Raw genomic sequence first — 26,535 nt, 5'->3', positions numbered from 1 at the left:
CAAGGTGAAGGCTATCAATGACGAGTACTGAATGCGTAAAGAATTTCTGTGGCAAATACACACGTTAAAAAATTAAAATTAGGGGCGCCTGGGTGGCTCAGTGGGTTAAGCCACTGCCTTCGGCTCAGGTCATGATCTCAGGGTCCTGGGATCGAGTCCCACATCGGGATCTCTGCTCAGCGGGGAGCCTGCTTCCTCCTCTCTCTCTCTGCCTCTCTGCCTACTTGTGATCTCTCTCTGTCAAATAAATAAAATAAAATCTTTAAAAAAAAATTAAAATTAAAACCATCCCTACGGTTTTATGTTTGTGTCTATGTACCTATCCATATGTACAAATGTGTGTGTGTATATATTTTTAAATTTGAAATAAACTAGATCATATACTCCACTTTAGTAAAGATCAAGACACAAAATCCCTAATCTATAAAAACAGTGAATTAAACTGTGGGGGGGGGAAACCAAGAGCCCTGATCAAGATTTTACCAATTCTCAATTTTAGGTTCATCTCTCATATTATTTAGCAGTCTCTCTTGCAAATGCCATTTCTCACTGATCCTTCATTTTCTCACCAGTCAAAAGGAGTATCTATGTTTTATCCTACACACAATCTCACAATATACAGAGTGGATAAAATAAGACAATGTATACATACAGTTACTTATAAAATTTAAAATAAGCTGGAATAGATATGTTCCTTACAAAAGGATCATTTGACTTATGAAACAGGTTAAAGGAATCTTTAAAATTTCTCTGCATTTTTCACTTTTTTATTGAGCTCTTAAACAATATGAAGGACATAGAAACTTTAAGGAAAACATGCATTGAACAAAATAAAATACATCAGTATTCCTAAGGGTATAAATACATACAAATATCTAAGTCACTAATTTCAATACTCAAGAAAGAATCTGTTTAAAATAAACACCTAAGAGTGGGCACCTGGGTGGCTCAGTCAGTTAAGTGTCTGCTTTCAGTTCAGGTCATGATCTCAGGGTCCTAGGACTGAGCCCTGCATCAGGCTCCCTGCTCAGTTGGGAATCTGCTGCTCCTTCTGCCCCTACCTTTGATTGCACACACACACACACACACACACACACACACACACACTCTCTCTCTCTCTCAAATAAATAAAATCTTAAAATAAATAAATACATAAATAAAATAAAATAAACACCTAAGAGTTTTTCACATGCCAGTACCATCCCCCCCCACCCCACCCCCCCCGCCAAACACACCCTTTGAAAACCATATATTACTGCAGGGGGGCAGTAATTGTTTTCTCATTTTTTTCTCAATGACAGAAACAAAACTTAGAGCTCTTGGTAAATACCTACCTCATCTGCTGGCCAGTATTACTCTTTTTGTAAGGAAACAGATTTATGACATCCAGTAAGGAATTCCTCAAACTTCACAGGAAACCTCCAACAATGTGATGCCATTAGATGGAAGTCCTCTGAAGTGTAAGCTTAAGTAAAGCATATATAAGTGTCACCATTAAATCCCTGTATAAGCAATTCTATGTATGTTGTTTTTACCACTTAGAGGCTACTTTTTTTTTTTAACTCAAAAATGTTTTCTTTCTTTGTTGTCCAATTCTCATTTACCTTCCCACCTAAAGTAATCCTCTCTCTTTCCCTGACTGTTGCAAGCCTCTACTTCACTTCCATTGTATAGTCAATACTTTGTAAAAATAGTCCTTCCATGGCTGCTATAACTTTATTTCACAGACCTGGCAAATATGCAATCCTCTCCTCATTCTTTCTACTTTATGAATTCCTCATTGTGCTCAAACCGCTAAGTGAAATTATCTAAAAGTCCAATATGAGTTCGAAGAAATATTCTCCACAAATAAGTATTTGAGTACTTAACTTCTTAACTTAAACCTAAAAGCCTGATGCTCAATGGCTATTTGGGCACCAGTGATCACTCATGAACCAGGGATTGTATGTTCTAGTACAGGACACCCTTCCTATACTATCCTGTATTTTAGAAAAGTGGCTACATTCATTCCACCTCAGATTCATTCCCGACATTGTAATAACGCAAATTCACTTTCCTTCTCAGGATCACATCCAGCTTGAACAGTCCACGTTCTTTTTTCCTGCTTTTTCTGTGCAGTCTATCTCTAGGTCAAAGCTCCATTCAGATACTTTGACAGAGGTTACCAAGGTTTGGGACACCTCAGCTGCAAGTGACCCAGGGTAATCTGGATTACCAACAACCTGAGTAGTTTATTGTAATTAGGTAGACTTCAGAGAGAGGGTAGTAGTCTTCATCTGGGTAATCGCTGTACTCACAATTATACCATGAATTTCCTAGAGAAGTGTCCATTCATTCTTTGCCCATTCAATAAATCTTGCCAAGGGCTTTCTATGTGCCAGCAGATGCTATATGCATGAAGCTGGATATACAAGGATAAACAAAGCAGATATAATTCTCGTCCTCAGAATTCTCAGGGGATACAATGACCTTCTTTGATATTCCTTTGAATATTCCAAGCTCTTACCATCCTCAAGGCCTATCATTATCTGTCTGGAATAATTATCCTCTTTGTCTTTGCCTAACTCCTATATTTCAGCTTAAATGACCCCTCTTGGGAAGTCTTGTCCTGACCTTCCAATCTATACTAGTAGATCCTTCATTATATGATTTCACAGAACCTTGAAATCTTCTTCTTCTTAAGGCTTTATAATTAACATATGGGCTAATATTTGTCTAACATGGGCTTTTCAAAAATAAATTGTTGCCTGGTGCACTTTCTACTGAAGCAGAATAAACCTTCCTATTTTTTACTTTCTACTCAAAACATTTTAAGTCTCCTCTTTCTTTTAGGTGAATATTATTTTTAGTTTTTAACAAGAGTCCTGAATTTTTTCTTTATCTTTGTAACTCCACAGTTTAACTGAAGATCTTCCCTCATATGAAAATTTTATAATTAGGGGTGCCTGGGTGGCTCAGTGGGTTAAAGCCTCTGCCTTCAGCTCAGGTCATGACCCCAGCTCATGGGATGGAGCCCTGCTTCGGGCTCTCTGCTCAGTGGGGACTCTGCTTCCTCCTCTCTCTGCCTGCCTCTCTGCCTACTTGTCACCTCCGTCTGTCAAATAAATAAATTTTTTTTAAATCTTAAAAAAAAAAAGAAAATTTTATAATTACAATTCTCCAACCAATTCTAATTTTTGTATGTAAAATTTAAATGTTTTGTTTATATTTTTAGATACTAACTTAAGTTACTACAAATGTCTACATATGATACCATTTAAATATTTTCAAGCCAGAATTCTGAATGATAGATACTCAACTTTTACCATTTTCTTATCTGGGAAACCCAGAGAAATATATATGAATCCCACTATTTCTTAAGTGTGAAACTTTTGATTACTTAAGCCTCTATGAGCCTCATTTCTTCATTTTAAAGTAGTTATAATATCTTTCAAGGGTACAAGAAATAAATATAAAGTATACAAATCCCCTAGCAAAATATATAAAGTAAATATCAATTCCTTCCCACATGTGGAAGGAAAGAAAGGCACAAGTTCAAAAATGTAGCCCTCTATGAAATATAATAACAGTTTCATGACCAAATCTGATTTCCTCAGAGAATAAGTCTAACTTTTTTTTGGACAATATTTCAGGTCAGGTGTTGACAAAATTTCTGTAAAGGGTTAAGTGGTAAATATTTGAGGTTTGTGGGTCCCATATGGTCTCTGCTGATATTCTTCATTTTTGTTTTTGTTTTTAATAACCTACTAAAAATGTAAAAATCATTCTTGGCTTGTAGAAAGAAAACAGCCCACTGGCCAGAATTTGTTAATCCCCTGCTCTAAATACATAAATACTCATTGGTTCCACCCTTATTTATCCTATTACCTGTATAATATTTAGCTTTTAATCAACACTCAACTGAAGAACTACTCTCTCTACTATTTATCAACATTTCTGTTTAACAAATATCAATTAAACACTTGTTTAGTTGTTTTTATGTAAAGCTCTATGAGGTGACTGGCCACCTAAACAAAAAGTGATTCAGGACATGCAATAAAAGAAGTACAGATAAAGCCTCTCTCCTCCCAACCCCTCCAGAATAAAGCCTTTGGAATTCTTCATCTAGTGTCACTTCTCTCTTCCCTCTGTTTGTTTTTTTTGTTTTGTTTTGTTTTGTTTTCTGAGCATACTACTAATCAGAATTTACAGTATAACCAGTTTATGCTCAAGACCTCAGGTTTCTCTCATACTATAACCCTGTACTGAAATTGGTGCTAGTTTTAGCTCCTTTATGAGAATCTGATTGGGCTTTCTGTATCAGAGTCAGAGGTCTGTGTACCACAGAGCTAGAGGTCTCTGTACCACAGAGTTAGAGATCTTTGTACCACAGTTAGAGGTCTCTGTACCACAGAGTTAGAGATCTCTGTACCACAGTTAGAGGTCTCTGTACCACAGAGTTAGAGATCTCTGTACCACAGTTAGAGGTCTCTGTACCACAGAGCTAGAGGTCTCTGTACCACAGAGCTAGAGATCTCTGTACCACAGTTAGAGATCTCTGTACCACAGAGTTAGAGGTCTCTGTACCACAGAGTTAGAGGTCTCTGTACCACAGAGCTAGAGGTCTCTGTACCACAGAGCTAGAGATCTCTGTACCACAGTTAGAGATCTCTGTACCACAGAGCTAGAGATCTCTGTACCACAGTTAGAGATCTCTGTACCACAGTTAGAGGTCTCTGTACCACAGAGCTAGAGATCTCTGTACCACAGTTAGAGATCTCTGTACCACAGTTAGAGGTCTCTGTACCACAGAGTTAGAGGTCTCTGTACCACACACAGAGGTCTCTGTACCACAGAGCTAGAGGTCTCTGTACCACAGAGCTAGAGATCTCTGTACCACAGTTAGAGATCTCTGTACCACAGAGCTAGAGATCTCTGTACCACAGTTAGAGATCTCTGTATCACAGTTAGAGGTCTCTGTACCACAGAGTTAGAGGTCTCTGTACCACACACAGAGGTCTCTGTACCACAGAGCTAGAGGTCTCTGTACCACAGAGATAGAGATCTCTGTACCACAGAGTTAGAGGTCTCTGTACCACAGAGATAGAGATCTCTGTACCACAGTTAGAGGTCTCTGTATCACAGAGTTAGAGGTCTCTGTACCACAGTTAGAGACTCCCTCCTTTCAATTCTGACATAATGTTATAAATTCATCCCCTTTTATTCCAGTTTCCAACACAATCATTTCTCCTACTCAGCTCAGTTCACCTTACTGTTAATTATCAAAATTTTCTCCTTTTTATGTATAAGCTCCAGGAAAAAAAAAAAAAAAACACCTGAATTAGGTATTAGAATTAATTTCTGTTATTATTCTGCCTCTGACAATCCGTGCATTTTTTAGCCTGGGCACATTTGTTTCTTCATTTATTACTGGGATTGAAATAGCGTGGGATGTCAATCAGACACAGTTAAGTGTTGAGGAAATAACACTTGTAGAAGTTATTAATTTATCATCTATAAAGCACTCTGAAAGACCACTAAAAGGTAAGTCTCAGAAGTCAGGCTTGCTTGTAGAACTGGCTCTGTCATTTATATTTATGAGTTATCTACCTTGGGCAAGATAATTAACCCTTCTAAGTTTCATTTTCCTCATCTGTAAAATACAGTAATCACATACTTTATAGGGTTTTATGAGGATTACATGGCATAATCCATGTCGAGCACTTATCTTAGTGCCCAGTACATAGTAAAGGCTCAAAAAATGTTAAACATAATTATTATTATTATTATTTAAAGTAAAGATATATTTTCACTCCAGAGTCCACAGGCTTTTTATATTTACATCTTAGCCTCTACATGCTTTTGAAGCTATCCATTTATTTCCACCAGTAAATTTATGTCCTTTTTTTTTTTTTAAGTCCTTTGGCATTTTGCTCTGTTGTGCTGTGTTTCTCCTACAGTTTAGTGTCTTCCACAATCAAAAAAGAGGGAAGATGAAGATTGGAAATGAAGGAAAGAGAGAGAGAGAGAGAGAGCCATCAGTTCACACTCTGTATGTTAGCAATTAGTAAAGCCAGTTCTCTTTTCATGAACATACATATTCCTAAAGATTATGACGCTATACAAAAATCACATCATTAAAAATCACAGGGCTTATGGACAAAATGCGGTTACAAGCACAACACTCAAAAACTCGTCAGTGATGCTTCATAAAAAAGAAAAGAACCTAATAAATATCACAACACAGTTTTACATGTGTCAAGTAGTTAGAAAATCAATAAAAACTACAATAAACATGGCATCTGACCTTGAGAAAGATCTGAAGTTTGCCTGTGGAATTGGCTGTCCAAAGAGTTAAAGCTTATGAGTTATCGTGAAAGGGTGGATAAAGGGTTATCTGAAAGTGGAGGGAAAATTATAAAACAAGATAGAGGTCTTTGTAGCTCACAATGTGAAATGAAGTTAGGTGGCCGGAGGATGTCTGAGGTCTGTGCACATGCATTTTATGTATTCGTATGAGGTTCACTCTAACCAGGGGGCACTCTCTGTCACCTCCTGTTTCTCAAATAAAATCACATAAAACAAACGTGAAATTTACATGATCCTCAAATTGTTCTCCAGTACCCATAAAGTAGATAGAAACTCCCATTTTCAAAACAAGCATTAGAGCTGAACTGACTGTATGCGTTCCCAAACTATGAACTCGTGACAGATGTTCTCTGACTCAGAACTGTAGTCATGATTTACAAGACCTGTGTTACTCTTCAGTTTCCTATCAACCCAAAGTCTTTAACTACAAAAGATTGTTTTTTTTTATCAGTAGTGAACCATTAAATATGATCTAAATTTTTTCTTAACTGCATCTTTGACGTTTATCAGCTTTTGCTCTTGGGAACAGCTCAGACTCAGACAGCCATGCCATAATTGTTTAGTTCCCTAACTGCTCTCCCTGTTCCCCACATGTCCATACCAACAGAGCAATAAAATGTCTGGTGGTCAATAACTCACTGTCATGTCATTCCATTTATTCAGTCACCAAATATTTATGAGCATTACTGGATACAAGGAAAAACAGGAGAAATATGACGAAACCAGCTACACCCATCTTAGTAACAGAGTAAGAGCCTTAACTCAGTGGAACATTTAAAATCAGGCAGTGTTATACAGGAGTTGTGAAATATTATAACATGTGTTGGGGCACCTGGGTGATGCAGCAGGTTAAATGTCCAACACTTGGTTTCTGCTCAGGTCATGATCTCACTGTTGGGAGAGCAAGCCCCACATCAGGCTCTGAGCTCAGCGGAGAGTCTGCTTGAGATTCTCTCTCCCTCCCCCTCATGCTCTCTCTCTCATTCTTTATCAAATAAATAAAATCTTTAAAAAATATATTATAACAGGGACGCCTGGGTGGCTCAGTCGGTTAAGCCGCTGCCTTCGGCTCAGGTCATGATCCCAGGGTCCTGGGATCGAGTCCCGCATTGGGCTCTTTGCTCGGTGGGGAGCCAGCTTCTCTCTCTGCCCTGCCTGATTGTGCTCTCTGTCTCTCTGACAAATAAATAAATAAAAATCTTTAAATAAATAAATAAATATATATATATATAAAACAACATATGTAAAAATAACTAACAAAAGATATAACATGAAGCACATTAAGAAAATGTAGAAAAGAAAAAAAAAAACAGATTACTTTCAAGGTTGTTATAAGGAACTAGGAGAAATTTAATGGGGGTGATTAGCAGACCTAAAGGATGATGTGAATTTTGATTATGAAGGAAAGACATTCTAATTGCTGCATGAGTGAAGAAAAAAGGCAGAAAATGTGAGATATATAAAAGCATGAAGATCAAGTAGCTCAGGGATTAAGATACACGACTACAAACTACAAATAATAAGTTATATAACACACTTTGGGGGCACCTAGGTGGCTCAGTGGGTTAAGCCTCTGCCTTCAGCTTGGGTCATGATCTCAGGGTCCTGGGATAGAGCCCTGCATTGGGCTCTGCTCAGCGGAAAGCCTGCTTCTCCCTCTCCCTCTGCCTGCCTCTCTGCCTACTTGTGATCTCTCTCTCTCTCTCTGTCAAATAAATAAAATCTTTAAAAAAAATAAATATTAAAAAAATGTTACATAACATCCTTTGAATTTTATCTGATGGGAAATGGGAAAGCCACTGACAATTTTTAACCAGAAGAGTACAGCATCAGTTATGAATGGGCAAAAGGGAGCCCAACAGGCTTTCACAAATCCAGGCTTTGAATAAGTTAAGAGACTTCATTCAGAGTCTTTGGAATGCCAAGCAAGAGCAGCAGGAGGGCTTTCCCTAACAACAATCCCCAGCTTTGTGTCCAAGATTGATATTCACAGCTCTACTTAATGGATCCTAACTGTGTCATTTGGTCTGGCAAATTATATAAAATAGTGGAATAAAAAGAAATTACCTGCAAAATCAGAGGGAAGTATATTTCTAGAAACAATGAAGGAATAAAAGAATAGAAGGCAATCTAATAGTAATAATAATATTATCAGATATTTAAATCTGATCATTAGGGTCATGTAATTAGGAAAGTTAAATAATTTGGTTATGAATTACATCTACATAGCTGACACAACATATTTTTAACCCTAAAGAAACTGTTCACCAATGCTCCCCAAAGCAAAGCCTTCTTGGATAAAACTTCATATAAGGTCTAAGGAAAGCTTAAGAAATATACATTCCATTGCAGATCAGATTTTACCTTGCTAAATACAAAGAGATAGTATATCACATATTGCTTTAAAATTTTAGAAACTATATTAAGAATTAAAACTACCACAAGTTTCTTCTAATCATAGTCCTGAATATACTTTTTTTGGTTTGTTTTTTCTTTTTTTTTTCTAAATCTAGTTAATAAAGTCTATACAGAAGACAGAAATATCACAAATTTTAACTAAAATAAGAAATATACTGAGGGGTTTGGAGGGAAGGGGGGATGAGGGTTGGATGAGGCTGGTGGTGGGTACTAAGGAGGGCATGTATTGCATGGAGCACTGGGTGTGGTACATAAACAATGAATTTTGGAACATACACACACACAGACACACAAAATTAAATTTAAAAAAACTAAAAAATATATTTTTCCATACAGCGGAAAAATCAAAAAAATGTTTCATGAAAAATTTAAAAATACATACACAAACCTAAACTCTAAAATTTAAGAAAAAAAAATTTTTTTAGAGAAGGAGAGATTAAGATTCAAGGCAGGGAAATGGGGAGGGACAGAGGAGAGGGAGAGAGAAAATCTTAAGGAGGCTCTAAACCCAGCACAAAGCCCCAAGTGGGGCTCAATCTTAGGGCCCTGAGATCAGGCAGAACCTGAGCCAAAATCAGGAGTTGAACGCTTAAATGACTGAGCCACCCAGGCATGCTTAAAATAGTTAAGAATTTTAAAAGAATAATTGTTTAATTAAATTAGAATTATCCTACAGGGAAAATGATCAAAAGACTATATGAAAATCTACTTTGTTAAAAAAAAAAAAAAAAAAGAAAGAAAGAAAAGAAAAAGAAAAAAAATCTACTTTGTTATATCATCTGCACAAAAATTTTACACAATTCAAGTAAACTATTATTTAAAATCTAAAATATAATAAGCTAACTTTTGTCCACTTAAAATTCCAAGGCAGTAGCTTGATGAATTAAAGAAAGATGATTTCACTGAAAAAAAACAAAAAACAAAAAACAAAAAAAGAAACTGAAAAGGAAACTTCTCTACACAATTTATTTCAGAATTATATAGAAAATGAGTTTATACATCTTATCCTCTCCAAAGTCATTTTCTCATATGTATAATTTACTAAAACAGAAGAAAGTGTTTCCAAGCCTATCTGTAGAAAAACAGAAACCACTTTTAAAACACCCCAGGTACAAGAGATGCAGGGATATCCTCCTTAAGGTGAGAACAGGTCAAAGAACAAAATACATAACATTCCCAGAGCACATATGAAATTTACACTCAACAGGACACTGACACTTGATTTAGAATTTGGCCTATAAAGCTGACCAAGACTTTGCAACAAGGTTAAGAATAACTCAAGCCATAAACATTCCAAGGAACCTCACCTATGTATGCTACCAAACAGCTACATACATGATGTTTGCATGGGTAGTTTCTGGTATAAATTAATAATGTTCCTTATGGTGTAGTCCTAATACAATAACAGACACATTAGAGGAAAACCAACATATCCAAGAATGTACTTCAAAAAGGATCAATGCAGGCATAACCATGGCATGTGAACTCAAGAATGCATTACATTCCCCAGCACCAAATCAGAATGTAACCAGTTATTTACTTTTGTTCTCCATCTAGTTTATGATGATACAATATTAACTCTTATTTTTAAATAGTATAAATCTTAACCTCTCATTTAATCACCAGTAACAGAACAAGGAAAAGACTCCTCCTGAGTAAAATTAAATGTAACAAATCTACAAGAGCTACAAAAAATAGATCCCTATGTAAGAATTATATAAATTTCTCGCTAAGCTCAAATTTGATATTTAAAACAACATAATTATATAATTGATTTTTTTCAAAGAGTTGTTCCTTAAAAATTTCCATTAATTGACTATTTAAATGTTTACAAGTTCCAATAATATTCGTGGGTTTAGGGGAAGAAAAAAACCTTTAAATACACATATTCACCACATTTTAGGTCCCAAGCAAAATGTTTACACAGAAATTTGGCAGTGTTAAGTCGGTGGACTCAAAGCCAATAATAACCTAAGAAAACTGAACTTAATAAGAAAATTCTCATAGTACAACTAACATTGTATAAATAATCCAAAGCAGTTAAGATTTATAGTATAATCACAGTATTTTGCATATCAGAGTAATTTAAAAGTAATTTTAAGAAAACTTGATATGTTCTGTCTGTGCTTCCCCAACTATTATTACTCAACAGATTTCTTCATACCTATAATCTGGGGGGAAGGGGAGTTTTTCTCTTAAACACATGACCTAAGAGAAGGAAATCCTTTAAATCCCCAAGAGGCAGAAGGCAGGAGGCAGGACTCTGAGGAAGCTGAGGTACCAATTTCAACAAGTTCAGAATCCACTTGGAATATCAAAAGGGAATTTAAAATATTGTCAAAAGGCTAACGGGTACTAAAAGTATTACTGCATGTTTCAAGGTCTACAAATATCCTCTGTAATAATTATGCCTTTGAGAGCCCTCCTTAGCAAAGTAAATATTCACAAACTTTACCTACTCACACAATCCAGGCAAGACTCCTCTAAGCGATCTTCCAGGCAATACTGAGAGGACATTCCTCTCAGTTCCCTCTTGGTGCCAAGTGACCTTCGGCATATCAACAGAAGGGTGGGACTCTAAGCTTCAGTTTCAGCATTGTACTGTAGCGAACAAAGTTTCTCCTTTGGTTTCTCTAGGGCGTTAACTAAGACTTCCTCTTCTTGTTAACTAAGTAAACGGAACCACTACTGCATGTCCAACTCTTCCCTAAAGTGATAAAATAAAGCTTTAAATGGTGCAAATAATATAGCTAACACTAACTGAGAAATTATTATGTGCTCCAAACTAATACTATACACGCAGATACTATTATTATGCCCACTGTAAAGAGGAGGAATCTCAGGCATAGTGGTTAATAAGTAACTTGTAGGAATTTCAGATACAGCAATATGGTTAAATGAGCTAATGAAGAAGACCTCCCATGGGAGACAAATAAATAGACAAAAATGAGTATAACAAAATTTTAAAATAAATACACAGCTTTACTTACAATAAAGAAAATCTGCTGGTACTAAACCAAATCTAGAACCAATGGCCAAAGTGGTATGCACAAAAGCAAATATCGCCAGTTATGGCCTCCAGGAAGGATCATGGCTATTTCGTTAGTATGCAAGTCTAACAGAGATTGGTAAGAAGATGTCCCCTCCGGTAAGGAGCTCAGAAGAAAGTACTCTCTCAGGAGAAGAGTTGGGCTAGATTTCTGGCCCTACTTTTTCTCAACATAGGATACAACCTACCCAACTGTACTTCGGTGGCCATGTACGAACAGAAGAAGAGATCTCAGGCACACAAGGCTTAAAGTCAATGGTGAGGTCCCTCTCATAAAACCAGAGCTATTTTCAAAAGGCTGAAATCACATTAAAAAATGATGAGGAGAACAGAACAAATCCACCCACTGTCTTAATAAGACTTCAAGCGAACTTGTCTCTAACAATCGGGAGAGAAGTGCCGAGGAAATGCAACAACCAGAAATTAAAAATCCCTATGCCTGTGTCACAACAGTTTTGAAGTCTGAATTCATATAAGAATCTTCAAGCTAAGAAATTAAGATAAAACTGGGTTCTGTGCTTATGATATCCCTGGAGTATCTGGAAGAAACAAACATGAAACCACTTTAGAGTAACATTTCATAAACAAGGCCACATGGGATCTCTACAAGCTAGAAAAACCAAACCAAACCAAAACCAAAAAACAATCCCCACTGAAGATGAGCCTATAATTTAGAAATTACAAAATATGTAAGAAAAGAATTTCCTGTGACTGGGCATTGACAAGTATACCAAATAGAAAATTTAGCACTCAACTAATTTTATAATATGAAGACAAAAAAAAAAAACACAAAGCATTATTAGTAAAAATGGAGGAAGGAAAAAAAAGCCTATAAGGAATAGGTAACTGAAAAACAAAGTAGGTTTTACAAAAACCATACAGAATTTATGTGTAAAGATATACACATTCTCCGCATGGAGCACCCAGAGTTCTCATTAAGTTTTATAACTTAAAAAGAGAATAGTGTTGATATAGATACATAGAATTTTAGACTTACTTAGGAAAAAAACAATAATCAATGCAGGAATTCAATTATATGGTAGCATCGATTCCATACCAACTTTCCCTGTCTGCTATTTCTGACCACTCTGCCCTTGCAACTTCTTATTGCTGGAAATTCTGACCCATCTCCAGGCCACTGTGAACCATCTCCAGCACCCTTGCAAAAAGATGGAGTGGAAACTGTGATGTGCCACCCAGATCCCCTTTCAGGACTGAATGATTTATTCCCCTGCTGTACAACTGCCAGCAGACAGCCCTCCGCGATCAGCTCTCTTGAGAACAGTCTTGGCTAAAGATTCTCCTCATAGAAACTCTTGCTCCCTTCCCATGGAGCCCACATCCAAAGACTGGTTGACATGGGGACTATAAAGACTTGGCCCTGTCTCCCCAACTGGAGACAGTGGTGAACAGCCACTGGGCTTCAGAACTCTCCGTTGGGTCAGATCTCCATGAAGACCAACACAAAAGGGACGCCTGGGTGGCTCAGTCCATTAAGCGTCTGCCTTTGGTTCAAGTCATGACTCTGGAGTCCTCGGATTGAGCCCTGCATCAAGCTCCCTGCTCAATGCGGAGCCTGCTTCTCCCTCTGCCTGCTGCTCCCCATGCTTGTGTACTCTCTCTCTCTCTCTCTCTCTCTCTTTCTCTCTCTCTTTCCCCCCCTGACAAATAAATTTTAAAAACCTAAAAAACAAAAACAAACAAACAAAAAAACCACTGCACAATAGCCTAACTTTCCTTCTGCCCAATACTGGTTTCTCCCTTCCCCTCCACAGGGGTTGATCCAAAGAGCACTTTCTAAGAAACTTCCAGCACACTAGTTTCCATCTCAGAGTTTGTATCCTGAGGACCCCAGACTGCAACAGAAGAGCATCATAAACAAAAAGGACAGGATATGGGGCAGCACTATTAAAGGAGTGAGAAGAGAAAAATAATAAAGCTTTGAAACCAATGAGGAGAATGCTGGAAAGTGCTAATATTTGTTTGGTGAGATCAGCAGCACAAGAGAAAGTCTTTTTCAAAATAAACAGTATAATCACAAAATTCCAACACATTTCAATTGTCTCGCTGAACTTGAAAGCGAACAGGGATCCTACGGGGTATCCCGATTCTGACCCATCTTTTTTAAAGATATCATTTCTTAGGTCAATGGGTTTGCTAAATGCCAAATATGTTGCGGCTTATACACAGGCCATTGATACTTCTAAGACAATCATTTTCCTAATAATCAGTTCAGTGGTACATTTAATTCCCAGCTGGAGAGCAAGGTTACCAATAGAGATGTATGTATGCAATTTCCAGGTTCCTTCAATAGTCCTAGAAAAATGTGCAGCAACCAAATCTATATATAAGAAATATACAATATTTCTTATGGCTACTTCTGATAAATTCCCTCTCTCAGAGCAGTGAGGGAATCAACAAATATCCCAAAGCCTTGCTTGTATTTGTCCAAGTAACAGAATTTTGATATACCTTTTGGTTCTAAATCATCAGTAAAGATGTTAATGACAGCTTTATAAAAGATCAATCTGGTTCAAGTTGGTATATAACTAATCGTTATAAAGAATACTAATAAAAAACTGAATGGACTAAAACCACATTCACTCATAGGCACACCAAGGATGCCAAAGACATGGGACCAATCTAAGCAAGGCTCACGAGTATTTGTTGATCGTCTCGCCCTTCTACAATAGGGCAGTTTACCAGACGTAGCTATGAGAAATATATTTGGAACACAGTAGATTTAGTTGCTGCAGGTTTCCCTGTAACTACTGAAGGAAGCTGGAAATTGGACACCCACACCTCTCTACTGGTAACCTTGTCCTACATTCCACACTTTGTAACCATAAATACAGAGGCAGACAAGATAAGCTGTAGCAAAAACGTGTCAAGTAAGACCATTGGATCTGAAAGGACAGGAAGTCATTAACATAAGTTATTAGGGCAGGCAAGCAGAATGGATCAAAGTGTCACAATGCATTCACCTTGGAAACATGACAGAACTTCACTCTCAGTTCCTTCATTCTCAGTTCCTGTACATCTTCAGTTCAATCACAGTTCCTCGCCTGTCTTTCATTACTTCCTCTCCTAAAAACCACCATCTGCTTCGTCTTCTGTAAATCACTCCTTCTACTCTTTCTGACTTTATAACTCCTTTAATGTAAAAAAGAAACTAGTAAGTTACTAATACGAGAATCCAAAAGAAGTTTCTAAATTCTAAATTGCATATTGCCAAATATCGATTACATACAAGTTAAGCTAGGCTAAATTCATATGGGTAGAACAATCAACCAAATGCTTTACAAATTACCTAGAGATGAAGTAGCAGTGCAATATAATTCATATTTGGTGAGAATAATATAAAATTATTAATACATTATAGGCAATAGAACAAATATGCATGACATGTGAATGAGATGAAGAACCAACTGGTTCTTATGAAAAAAGACTGAATGAGTCATTATCATTTTGGAGCTACTGTTTGGACACAGAATCTGGATTAAAGGTGGAAAAAAACAAACAAAAAAAATATATAATGGACACTTCTTGGAATGAATAAATATACACAGTAGGACCAATAATATTCATTCTTAACATAAGTTATTTAGAAGAGTGGTAGCATAATTAAATCTTCAAGCCTACAGATGGCTTGAGACTCTTAAGTTAGGGAAATACTAATTCTGAGAAAAATGAACTGCAAAATTAGGTAAAATAAGGGTAAATGGTAGTTTCACCTTAAACTGGCAAAATTTAGGTCTACACTCTGGGAAACACCACAGAAATTCATTTGTTTATGGATTTTAAATGTCATTTTCAACCCACTATTTACCACACAGTTCCAGTAAGTCACACTCTTATTTGGCCATCACATTCAAAAAGAAAAAAAAAATTTAATGGTGGAGAAAAAAGCGATTTCTCACTTCTGTTCATGTCCTATAACCAAAGACAAGTAGAAAAGTTAAAGACCTCAATACTAAGAAACTGAAGGCTGGTGTTTATGCACCAAGTCTGCCACTTAATAGCTCTGTAACCTTGGGCAAGTAATTTAACCTCTCTTGGCCTACATTTCATTACCTGTAAAAATGTGAGATCAATGAGACAAATTTGAAAGGTCTTATTCAGGTCTATTCTAGAACGTTTACATAGTTCAAAGTTAAAAACAGAAAATCTACTTAATTAGATTTTGGCTAAAACATAATAAATGGCAGTTTTACACTTTTCAACATAAAATGGTAAATTTTCAGAAAAAAAAATCACCGAATAGTCAGGAAATCTATGATAACTAAGGAAAAAGTAGTAGTTGCTGATGAGGACATTGTCAATTCACATCACAAATTATGAAACAACACTTTTCATAGAAACTTCAATTTATGCTGAAAAATTCTGATTTAAATGAACTCTGCCAAAGCACAGTAAGTAAAAAGAATTTCTGGGAGGCAGGAAAAATAGAAACTTTCAGCATATTGTACCAGTATTTCCTATCATTATTAAGATTTCACTCAGAGCTTCCTCATTTCACCTGACTCCAGAGGTGCCAGCATTCCAATTGGCTCAGTGAATGCACATCAAAAGAACTGACAGGGTGTTCCCTGTAAAACACCATTTTAAAAAATATCTCCCAAACCTGTGCTGTGCACAAAACGTCAAACTCTACAAAAAAGAAAAAAAAATGAAAGGACTACTTAGTTTTATTAAAATCATGGGCTGCTTCTGGATTCTTAAGTGCCATTTGTAAAGAAAAAGGCATTTCATTTAAGACTACTAATCCTTTCCAGAGTATCTTTTTTAATCATAACTCTGTAATACAGTCAAGAAATTATCACATTAGCTAGGTAATGAGACCCTCTCCTAAAAAGTACAATCATGTGCTAGAGCACTGGGAAGAAAGTCACGGAGGAAGGAGGGGGGCAAATCAGCAAATACAGAACATGAACTCCAAACACTCATAAGGTACTATCTTATCCGAAAATCAGGAGAAATGCCCAAGTTTAATTTCAAAGCATCTACCTACTGAAATACTGCAAAGAATCATCCTATATACACTTGAGCAAGCTAAGTGAGCAAGCCGCCTTGAAAAATTAAATCGGGAAGCATGACAATAGACAGAATGAAATACATGTTTTCAGAGCAGCAGTTTAGAAAAAGCTGTATAAATCGCTGTTAGAATGACATAGCTTATGTCATCCTTCAAAAATAAAACCTGCAATTAAATTTGCACATCCAGTGATCCTTGAAGCTCACATGTTGTCAGTCTGTGGGGGTGGGAGAGGACACTCCCATTAGACAGGCTGCACAGAGAACTGCAGTCACAGAAAGACAAGACACTGCAGCGAACCTACAACAGGATCCGAAGCTGAATGTCACAGTGATACACTGACAGGAAAGTGCCAGAGGTTATATCCATTTTAAAAGTGATTTAACTTGATAAATACCACTGGACTAGAGTTTGCACAGGCAAAAGAATATATAACGATATGGCACCTTTGGCTGAAGAGTTAATACAATGAAAGTTTACCCTGGTTGGGCAAAATAGTAAGAATTACTTTCAAGTTTATTTTCAGTGAATGAAATATTGATCCTCCAAACTTGTTCTCAATCTTTGTTTAGTGTAGAGTTTCAAGACCTTGCAGTGACAACTCTAACATTAGTATCTAATAGGTTTGTATTCAGGACATGGAGCCATGGAAAACAGATCCAATAAACTTAGGTCAAGAGGTTAAATGAGATGGTCAAAAGAGCCATGGATTGGAAATCTAAAAGCTTAACTTCTCTCCTCCTCTATAGTTTAGTCACATGACCTGAAGCAAATCATTAATGTAGGCGACGGGAATATAATTGTAAACAACCCAGATTCATATGTAAAACTGGTACAAATACCAGTGCTGTTATTGACAGCCCAAATGACTTTGGCCAAGTGACTCTACGAAGTCTGTTCACTTGTCTACGAAATGAAAATAATAGTTTCTTCTTCAGAGACACTGAATGAAATAATGCATGTACAGGACACAGCATAGTATAAAAAAGCAGTTAAGTAATAAACATCTTTAAAAAACACCATATTTCTTGAGTTTTCTTTACCTTTTAAGTAATCTATCTTGTATGTTGTCTTAGAATAATTCCCTGTGCTTCACGCTATCTTTATTGGGTCTTTGATTACTTAAGAAAACTGAGTTTTCTCCATTTTAAAATGGAGAAAATTTCTGTATTTGTTTTTAAAATCTTTTTTCACTTTCGTTAAATAGATAACTGAGTATTATTTGTACAGTCATCTGTGATCCCATTTGGTCAAACCTGTCGGTATTTTTGACAAAATTCCCAAAGTCTTTGAGGTCAAATTGATGGTAAAGTTTCCCAGGGGGCCCTCAGAAAATCTCAAAGGATTTGTGTCTCCTCTTATAAAAGAGCGATGTTAATATAATTAGGTTTATTTGGTACAGTAAATTACATGGGAAAGACTGTCAAAAAAGAAATGTGATAAACACTCACCAGTTATATGTATATAGATACATCTTATTATTTTCGTGGCAATATAGTTATTTGCATAAGTTCAATAAGCGTCTTTCCTCCTTTTAACAGGAAACCATTGTAAACATTGGTTGTATTAGAAAGACTTTGACTGGAATGCCATATTTGAGAATGACATGCACAGAATCTGATAAGACTGGACAGCTTTAAGGAAGTAAGGTTGGCATTAAAGAACCAAAGCTTATGAAGCGTCCCTTCTAAAAACTGCCCAGTGGCTTACTTATAGGATTTCTACCTAATGGGAAAGTAAGGAAGGTCACTTCCTAGCAGAATCTACGAACCTCAGGATATTTGGGGGACCTCAAGAAGAGAGGAATTCACCCACATCTGTAAGTGTTGCAGGCAAAATCTGATGAGGGCTCACTGACTTAGTGTCCTAGCCTCAAGAAACTTTTATTTATTTTTTTTACTTTTTTTTTTTAGTGTTCCAAAATTCATTGTTTATGCACTACACCCAGTGTTCCATGCCTTAAAATACATGCCTTAAAAGTATCATCTGGGTTCCTCATTAGAAGTTCCAGCAAATATGACTTTTAAAAAGCATATATGGTGAATCATTCTTCTTGAGCACTGACATAAATAACCAGGTCAAGTTAATGAAATGAGACTTATTTTGCAAATTTGTCTTACTTAAATTATCTTTGATTGAAATGGGGGTGACTGAAGACATGAAAATTAAGTTTCAATGGAAAACTAGGGTATATCCACATGGGTATTAAATTCTAGTTCTCTTCACTATCCTTAAGGTTTTGTTATCTATCTAAAAGGTGTCAGACCCTGATTTCCTCCAGTTTCCTAGCCACAATTCTCCAAACTAATGCTTCCAATTTTTCTCCCATCCTTCTGACTTAGAATCACTAAAAATTAAAACTGCCTCTTTCCCAAAGCCCTGCAAGTTGAAGCTGGACAACCTGATATCATACTCAAAGAAATCACAGCCTTCCTGCCTGTTGCTCTATGGGCCACTCAGAAAGTTCACCAGAGCACCTGATAACATCACAGAGACATTCACACTACAAACCAGGAAAACCTGCCAGATTACTACCATCTGCCCTCATGCTATCTATAGATGCAGTATAGAGTCAAGTATCTATAAATATTCTTTATGACTAACTGCCCTCTGGACTCAACCATGTTTATAGTTTGTTCTAACCATTAACCATTAAACTTATTTTTTTTTTTTTGGTCTCCATAGAAAGGGCCAGGATGGAGAAACTGGTTCAATGGGCTACAGGATAATCCACTATATCATTTTCTAGATCGCAGTTGACAAAGTTTCAGACGGGAACAAATGACATGGTTCAGGACATACCACCCAAAATATGGCACCTCTGCTACTGAGTATTTTAAGCTAAAGGGGTTTGAGAAAGGATGGTCATTTTGACCTTCCCTAGTGCTTCTCTCCTGAAACAAATCACAAAATCCTTGTGTCAAAGATACCCTCCATTCACCAGAAAGATAGGAGTATCCTTATCTCTGAAGACCAAGGGACACTGAGAAGAACCAGAAAAAACAGGTCTTGCTAAGTTTCCCTCAGTTTACTATACTTACCCCCTACGCTTTGTTCTAGCATATTCCTCCATGATTTGTCACTCTTCATCAAACATAGATAAAAATACTCAGGACTCCTTCGTTTCTTCTGTAAGAAGGCTCCTACCTCATGAAAAGCTTCTTACATAAATTTATGTTCTTTTCTCTTATTAATCTCTGTCAGTTTAATTTGCAGATCCAGCCAGAGACCTAAGTTGGTTCAGGTAAACTTTTTCCGCCCCTACACTCCACAGACACTATACTTCACTCTCACCGAAGCTGCATGTATATCACTTGTAAAAATCTATCTCAATTTCACAGAGAAATTTTTTTTACACAATTCTTAGTTTAGCAGGGATCCCTCATTAAAACACTTTGCCCATAACTTAAAATTTTTCTTGCTGATTTTTCACCTTTTTCTTTTCTTCTAGATCAACAGGATTCATTCTGTTAGTTGTCAGAATAGATTTTTTTATTGTTTGTGTAAGGCATAAACATACATTTTTCCTCTAGACCAAAATAAACATACACCTTGCATTTATGTTATCAGTGTGTCAAGTTCTAACTTAGAAAACATAACATAGACCTATTCTAAAGCTATATCTTAAAAGAAAAAAAAAGTAGCAGGTTAGGTCTGTCAGTACTCTCAATAATGGCAGACATTATTCCCTAAATTAACGACCAAATTTGTGTTTCTTTTTTAAATCTGATACATATGTCAATACTTTCTATATACCTGCCTAGATTATTCTAATTATACTTATTTCCTTAAGCTTTATTTATTTGAGAGAGAGAGAATGCATGGGTTGGGGGAGAGGGCAGAACAGAGGGAGAGAGAGAATCTCAAGCAGCCTCCAGGACAAGTGAATAGGACCCTAAAGATCAAGACCTGGGCCAAAATCAAGAGTCAGACACTTAAGCAACTATACCACCCAAGCACCCCTATTCTAGTTACATTTAATCCAAAACCAAAAGTGCCTGTTGGGTAACTCCCAAGTTAAGATCATTTTACATATTAACCTAATGCCACCTTTTCCATCTTAAAGAGGGCACACCTTAATTTCTACTGCAAACACACATTTCAATTTTTAAAACAATCAATATGTTGACTGTGCTAGTATTAAAGCATCACTTCATTTATATATAAGGATTCTTATTGTAATTCTTTCTTTATTTCCTATTGACTTTGAGTATTACAGTATTCATTCACACAACAGAAAAGTTCTACAGCTTCTTAATAAGAAATCAAAATATAACCCAGTCAGTCCCTAAGGTTTATAAACTTTCAGAACTTGATGTCAACATCTAATCCACATCTCAGACCCCCAAGATCAACTGTGCACTTGACGTATAAGATATATTTTAAATCCCACAAAAAGTCTCCATTAATGGACTTCAACAGTAGAGAAGACTAAGATGCAGAAAGAACAAGACAGCTTCTTTTGTTAATAAATTTTGTCAGAAGTTTTCTACATCTTTAAATACAAAAATTAATTCAAGTCAACTATAATTCTATTTTAAAATTTGGCTGCTGTGCTATTGTAAGTACATATTAAAAAGTCACTTACATGGATTTTCAGATTTTTATAGTTCTTTTAGAAAGACATATACATACACCTAACTCCCACACAGATTCTGCTGGCATTGCTCCATTTTGTAAAAGGGCTTGTTTACAGACAACTCAGGATCTGCAAGTAATAGATATTGCTTTCTTGTTAAAACCTATTAATCTAATCCTCAAGGTCCCCCCCAAAATTAAAATAGGATAAGATGCATTAAAATAATGAGTCTTTAGTTCCGTTTGTAACATTTTGATTCATTTAACAATGAAATAAAATTCAATATTGAAACAAAAGATCACTTAGGTATCCTGTTAGGGAACATGAAAAATACTTTGTTCACTTCAAGAACAAACAGTATTCTGCATTCAGTTAGAATACCACTAGCCCAACGATCCATGCCAATAAATTATGATAAGCCAGCAGATCTTCTACTTGCATGTTAGATCTCTATACCAATTTGTATTCATTTATGGGAACTGTCAGTAATTACAGCAGCAACATGTTTCATCTCTACCACGAGCTTTGCAAGGACTGATATCATTGCCAGAGAGTGTGTGTACGCACACATGCTATAGTTTGTTTACATAGCACTTTCACTTGCATTACTCCTTCTAATTCTTGTACTTTTGTTACCTTATCAAAAATTATTCAATGGGGTTACACTCGTGACTCTTAGTCATACGGTGCCTCAACCACTAATCGGTACTCACCTTGGACATCAGATTTGTAGAAATCTCACTGCAACAGCTCACTGACTCACCACCAAAGAACAGAGAGATGGATGATGGGAAAAAATACAAATGAGGGGGAAAATATGAATTTTAAAAATTCATAAGCTCTGTCAACAATGTCTTAAACTTTTGTTGGAAGTTCATCACACGTAGTAGTGAAGGGGAAAGGAAAACTTTTGCTTTGTCCCCGTCCAGGCTCTTTGGCCGGTCTAATAATTAAACTGACATAAAACAGATGAACAGGAGAATAACAAAATTAATTCTTACGTAAGGAAGCTCACAGAAAAAAAGAGTTTCAAAGAAGTAACCAGAAACAGGCAGCTTTTATATCTTTTAGACAAAGAAAGAATGTATTTGTGAGGAAGTGATAAGACAAAGGGGTTTGGGCTTAGGATAGGAAATTAGTAAAGAAGTAGTAACAAGGTTTGTTTATGCAGCCTTCTCAGACTTGAATTCCCTCTCTTTGGCAATAAGGATGCTTTTTACCCTCCAGGTGCAAGAAGGGTAACCCTTCTTCACATGGGGAATTTATTTCCTGCTTTCAGAGCAAGAGAAGAGAGTCAGTGTCCTTAAGGCTATTTCTTAAGTGACTTCAATTCACAATAATCAATGTGCCAAAGCAGCATATTTTGGGGCAGCCTGCCCCGAACCCTTCAATAGGCTGACTGGGTCATAAAAAATAGGGAATTTGGGGGTGCCTGGGTGGCTCAGTGGGTTAAAGCCTCTGCCTTCAGCTCAGGTCATGATCCCAGGGTCCTGGAATGGAGCCCCACATTGGGCTCTCTGCTCAGCAGGGAGCCTGCTTCCTCCTCTCTCTCTCTCTCTCTGCTTACCTCTCTGCCTACTTGTGATCTCTGTCAAAGAAATAAATAAAAATTTAAAAAAAATAGGGAACTTACCCTTTAGTTTGTATTAGAGATATAGATACACATACTAAATAGAGTTTGCCCTTGAAGTTAATCTGTTTTACAGATCTACATACATATACTAAAAGCATACAAGTAACACAGGTATATGTATAGACATTGAACACAGCATAAATCTAATAAAATCATACTTACATATAAATAAAAGATCAGAAGCCTTTAATATGATAGCCAGTGAGAAGTCAGTCAGTCAGTCATAAAAACTGAATAAAAAGAAAGGTTTCAGGAAGTGAACTGCCACTTCTTTTCCAATAAGGATAGAAAGGCTTTGTGGGGAGTTGATTCTCTGAAGATAACACCACAATAAAAATTAAAGAGCCTGATAAACCTAGAAGGATTGTTTCTGTAACATGAAAGACAAGTTGAAAAGAATACAAACAGAAAACAGCAAGAAACAAGAGGGATCCTTACTGCTGGGGATGACAGAATCATGGGTTTCAGGAAGGAAGTGAGAATTTCATATTCACCTATGGGATATAAACTTCAGTCCCCGTGGTTGGCAGGAAAAAAACATCTTAAAAACAAATCACCTGGAGAAGGCAGCACTGGCTCAGTAGAATTCAAATATGTGCCAAAGTCCAGGAAAAGAACTTGAACAAAAGTTCTACAGTGATACATGCCAGGTGGATTTATGAAAAACAGTCAAGAGGGAAGTGCCAGGTTTTGTCAAAAGCCTGTTTGTCTATGGAGTGACAGCAATGAGTGAAGAGAAATGCATATGTATGTAGGTCAGTACACACACACACACAAGATGCTTTCTTGCTGAACACACATTAGTGATACAGTGGGCATTCCTCCCAACAGTGAAATGGTAGTAAGAGGCAGGTTTTGAAGTAACAATGTAAAGCTTTACCTTTCAATTTATTTAATATAAGTTGGTGATTAACCATCCTGCCACTCCTTGTCTCCTAAAAGAACAAATAAATATTTACTGAGTGCCTATTACGTAATGTGTACTACATTAGGTATAAATGAAATCACACAGTCCTCCTAGGAGCAGAAATTATTATAATTAGATCAATAATGTAGAAGTAAAAGAAAGAGAGAAAAGCTCTTCAATTCAAACTAACTAAATGGAAAATCATTTCGATTACTGAGAGTCATAGGTTAGAGAGGACGACGTATGGATATATCATAACCAGAACTAATTTAAACTTTGTTGCAGCTATGACTTCTTAAATTTAAATTATTAAATCGATAAGAAAGACTGTAATTCAGTAAGCGATATTTTCCTCAGGGTTTGAAATTTACTAAGCTCTCTTAAATCATCATTCCATTCAGGAAATCTTATAATTTGTATAGTTAAATCTGAATTACACACAAGAAAATAGTTTTACTGTTTAAATCTCACAAAGCCTGTGGCACCTGTGTTCTATTTTCTGGGCTGATTTGACTTCTAAACACCTAAAGCTGGGTTTGCTATTGGGGCACCGACCCCAGGTAGGAAATCCTCATTATATCCAGTTTGGACATTTGGCAAAACATAGTGTGGGTGCCTGGGTGGCTCAGTTGGTTAAGCAACTGCCTTCGGCTCAGGTCACGGTCCCGGAGTCCCAGGATCGAGTCCCGCATCGGGCTCCCAGCTCCATGGGGAGTCTGCTTCTCCCTCTGACCTTCTGGCCTCTCATGCTCTCTCTCACTGTCTTCTCTCAAATAAATAAATAAAATCTTAAAAAAAAAAAGAAAAACATGGTGAGAGTGTGTGTGTGTGTGTACACGTATCCATCTCCAATCAACAAATCACCATTCCCAGTTCACTGTTCTGCTCTGTACTCACCCCTTCTCATTCTTGTTTTGTATTGTAAACCTACGTGAAACAACTTAACGTTTCTTTTAACGTCTGTAGAAACCTACAGGTTTCTGACAACTGATTCCTTGCTTACGCAAATAGAGTAAAGAAAACTATATGCAACACATGCAATGTTGCCTCAGTAAAATTAAGAATGGATAAGCCTAGTTTCCTTCATCATGGTGTTTCTGTTGGTTTTCTTCTTTCTCCCCCACAATGCTTCAACAAATGATGAAAAGTTAACAACTGCAGTACAGGATAATAACCCCCCACGGTTCTGACTGCAATGGAAAAGTTTAAAACTGTGAAATGAATAAACTCCTGCTAGTTAGCATAAAAGGAAATAATCAACAGATTAAAAACACTGATGTAACTAATTCTACTAAACAACTAGTTTTGCATTCTAACTATGCTTTTTAGTGGCGAAAATTTAACTGTGGCCGAAAGTGTGGGCAACGGGTAGTAGGAAAACTCAGGTGACCCAACCTGGAAGAATTACGCCAACCACAGAGCTAATAAGCAGACTATTCATCCCCATGGTAATAACTCTTAAAAAAGACACAGAAGCCAATTCATAGATTCCATTTTCAAACCAGAGAGCTATTTGGGGGTAAACACACATATATAATTTATACAGTACCCTGTGCCAAACTCCTAACAGTCCAAGAGATGAAGCTTAAAGAAATGACAGCAGTGGCCCTTTTAATAATATTGACTGCAAATGCATAGAAAGGTAACCTGTTCTCAGGCAAAGAACCACAGTGGATGTTACAAAAACACAATAACAATCAGGGGCATTGTCCAGGGTGTGGAGTCATTAACTAAACTCAACAGGTCAAGCATTTCTCCTAACAGTACCATACCTACTTGAGGACGGCATATACCTTCTGCGTGAAAATACAAGTCTGATATTCACACTCTGTGACTTGAATACAAAAGAACCTTAAAATCGAAGACTTTATATATTTTTTAACCTGTTCCCCTGAGCTCTGCTTTCAAGCCCTTTGCTTTGCAGGCGGCTCTTGTAAGGGAAATCGGGTTTGTCCACATACACAGATTCATTACAGCCCTCTGCCCCCCTATTTATAGGGCCTCTTACCACAAAATGGATCCCAGGCTTAGAGATTTGAGGTGAATCTGGAGATGTGTCACCCAGATACCCCTTGCAAGGAGTAGTTTGTTCGGGTACCTCGGTGGCTCAGTCTGTTAAGCATCTGACTTTGGTTATGATGAGGGAGCAGGAGGCTGGCTGAGGACAAAGCAAAAGCTGGCGCCTTGCACCCCCTCTTCACCCTTTCCCCTCCATAAGTGTAGCATCCCTCAGGCAGCCCTGACTGCCAGGAACAATAAGCAAATAGTTAACTTGCAGAGCTCACAATCCTGCTAGACAGAAGTCTCCCTTGGCTTACAAATGTCCTAAATCTCACTAACAAAGATGATTGATAGCAGGATTGTGAGACCCCACCAAAAAGTCTCCCAACTATCTTAATGTTAATGGCTGGTCTAAAGACAACACTGATCCAGCAGCAAGGGCAAGGCCTCCGGCAGGCCTGGAACATCCTGGCACCTTGTAGGCCCTCTTTAGCATATGAAAACTCCACTGAAACCTCCCTTCCCCTCACCTTCCCCCAACAGCAGGACATATAACATGCCAACC

At 37.0% G+C, this 26,535-nt stretch overlaps 1 protein-coding gene across 4 annotated transcripts in view; it reads right to left on the bottom strand.

Moving 5' to 3' along the window:
• EPS8 (epidermal growth factor receptor pathway substrate 8) overlaps positions 1-26,535 on the bottom strand; it is a 181,575-nt gene that overhangs the window by 88,992 nt on the left and 66,048 nt on the right. The window contains exon 1 of one of the 4 annotated variants that reach the window (XM_045073349.1): positions 11,222-11,435. The exons of 2 other annotated variants lie outside the window; for them this stretch is intronic. The gene's annotated coding sequence lies outside the window, so the exon portion shown is untranslated. Of the gene's footprint in view, positions 1-1,334; positions 1,440-11,221; positions 11,436-26,535 lie in introns of those variants that run through there. One more of the 4 variants, XM_045073348.1, reaches the window with a different exon arrangement.

The sequence above is a fragment of the Mustela putorius genome, unplaced genomic scaffold (genome assembly GCF_011764305.1).
Source record: "Mustela putorius furo isolate JIRA1106 unplaced genomic scaffold, ASM1176430v1.1 tig00537227_pilon_pilon_pilon, whole genome shotgun sequence".
NCBI lineage: Eukaryota > Metazoa > Chordata > Mammalia > Carnivora > Mustelidae > Mustela > Mustela putorius.
This window is presented reverse-complemented; position numbering and strand designations above follow the sequence as displayed.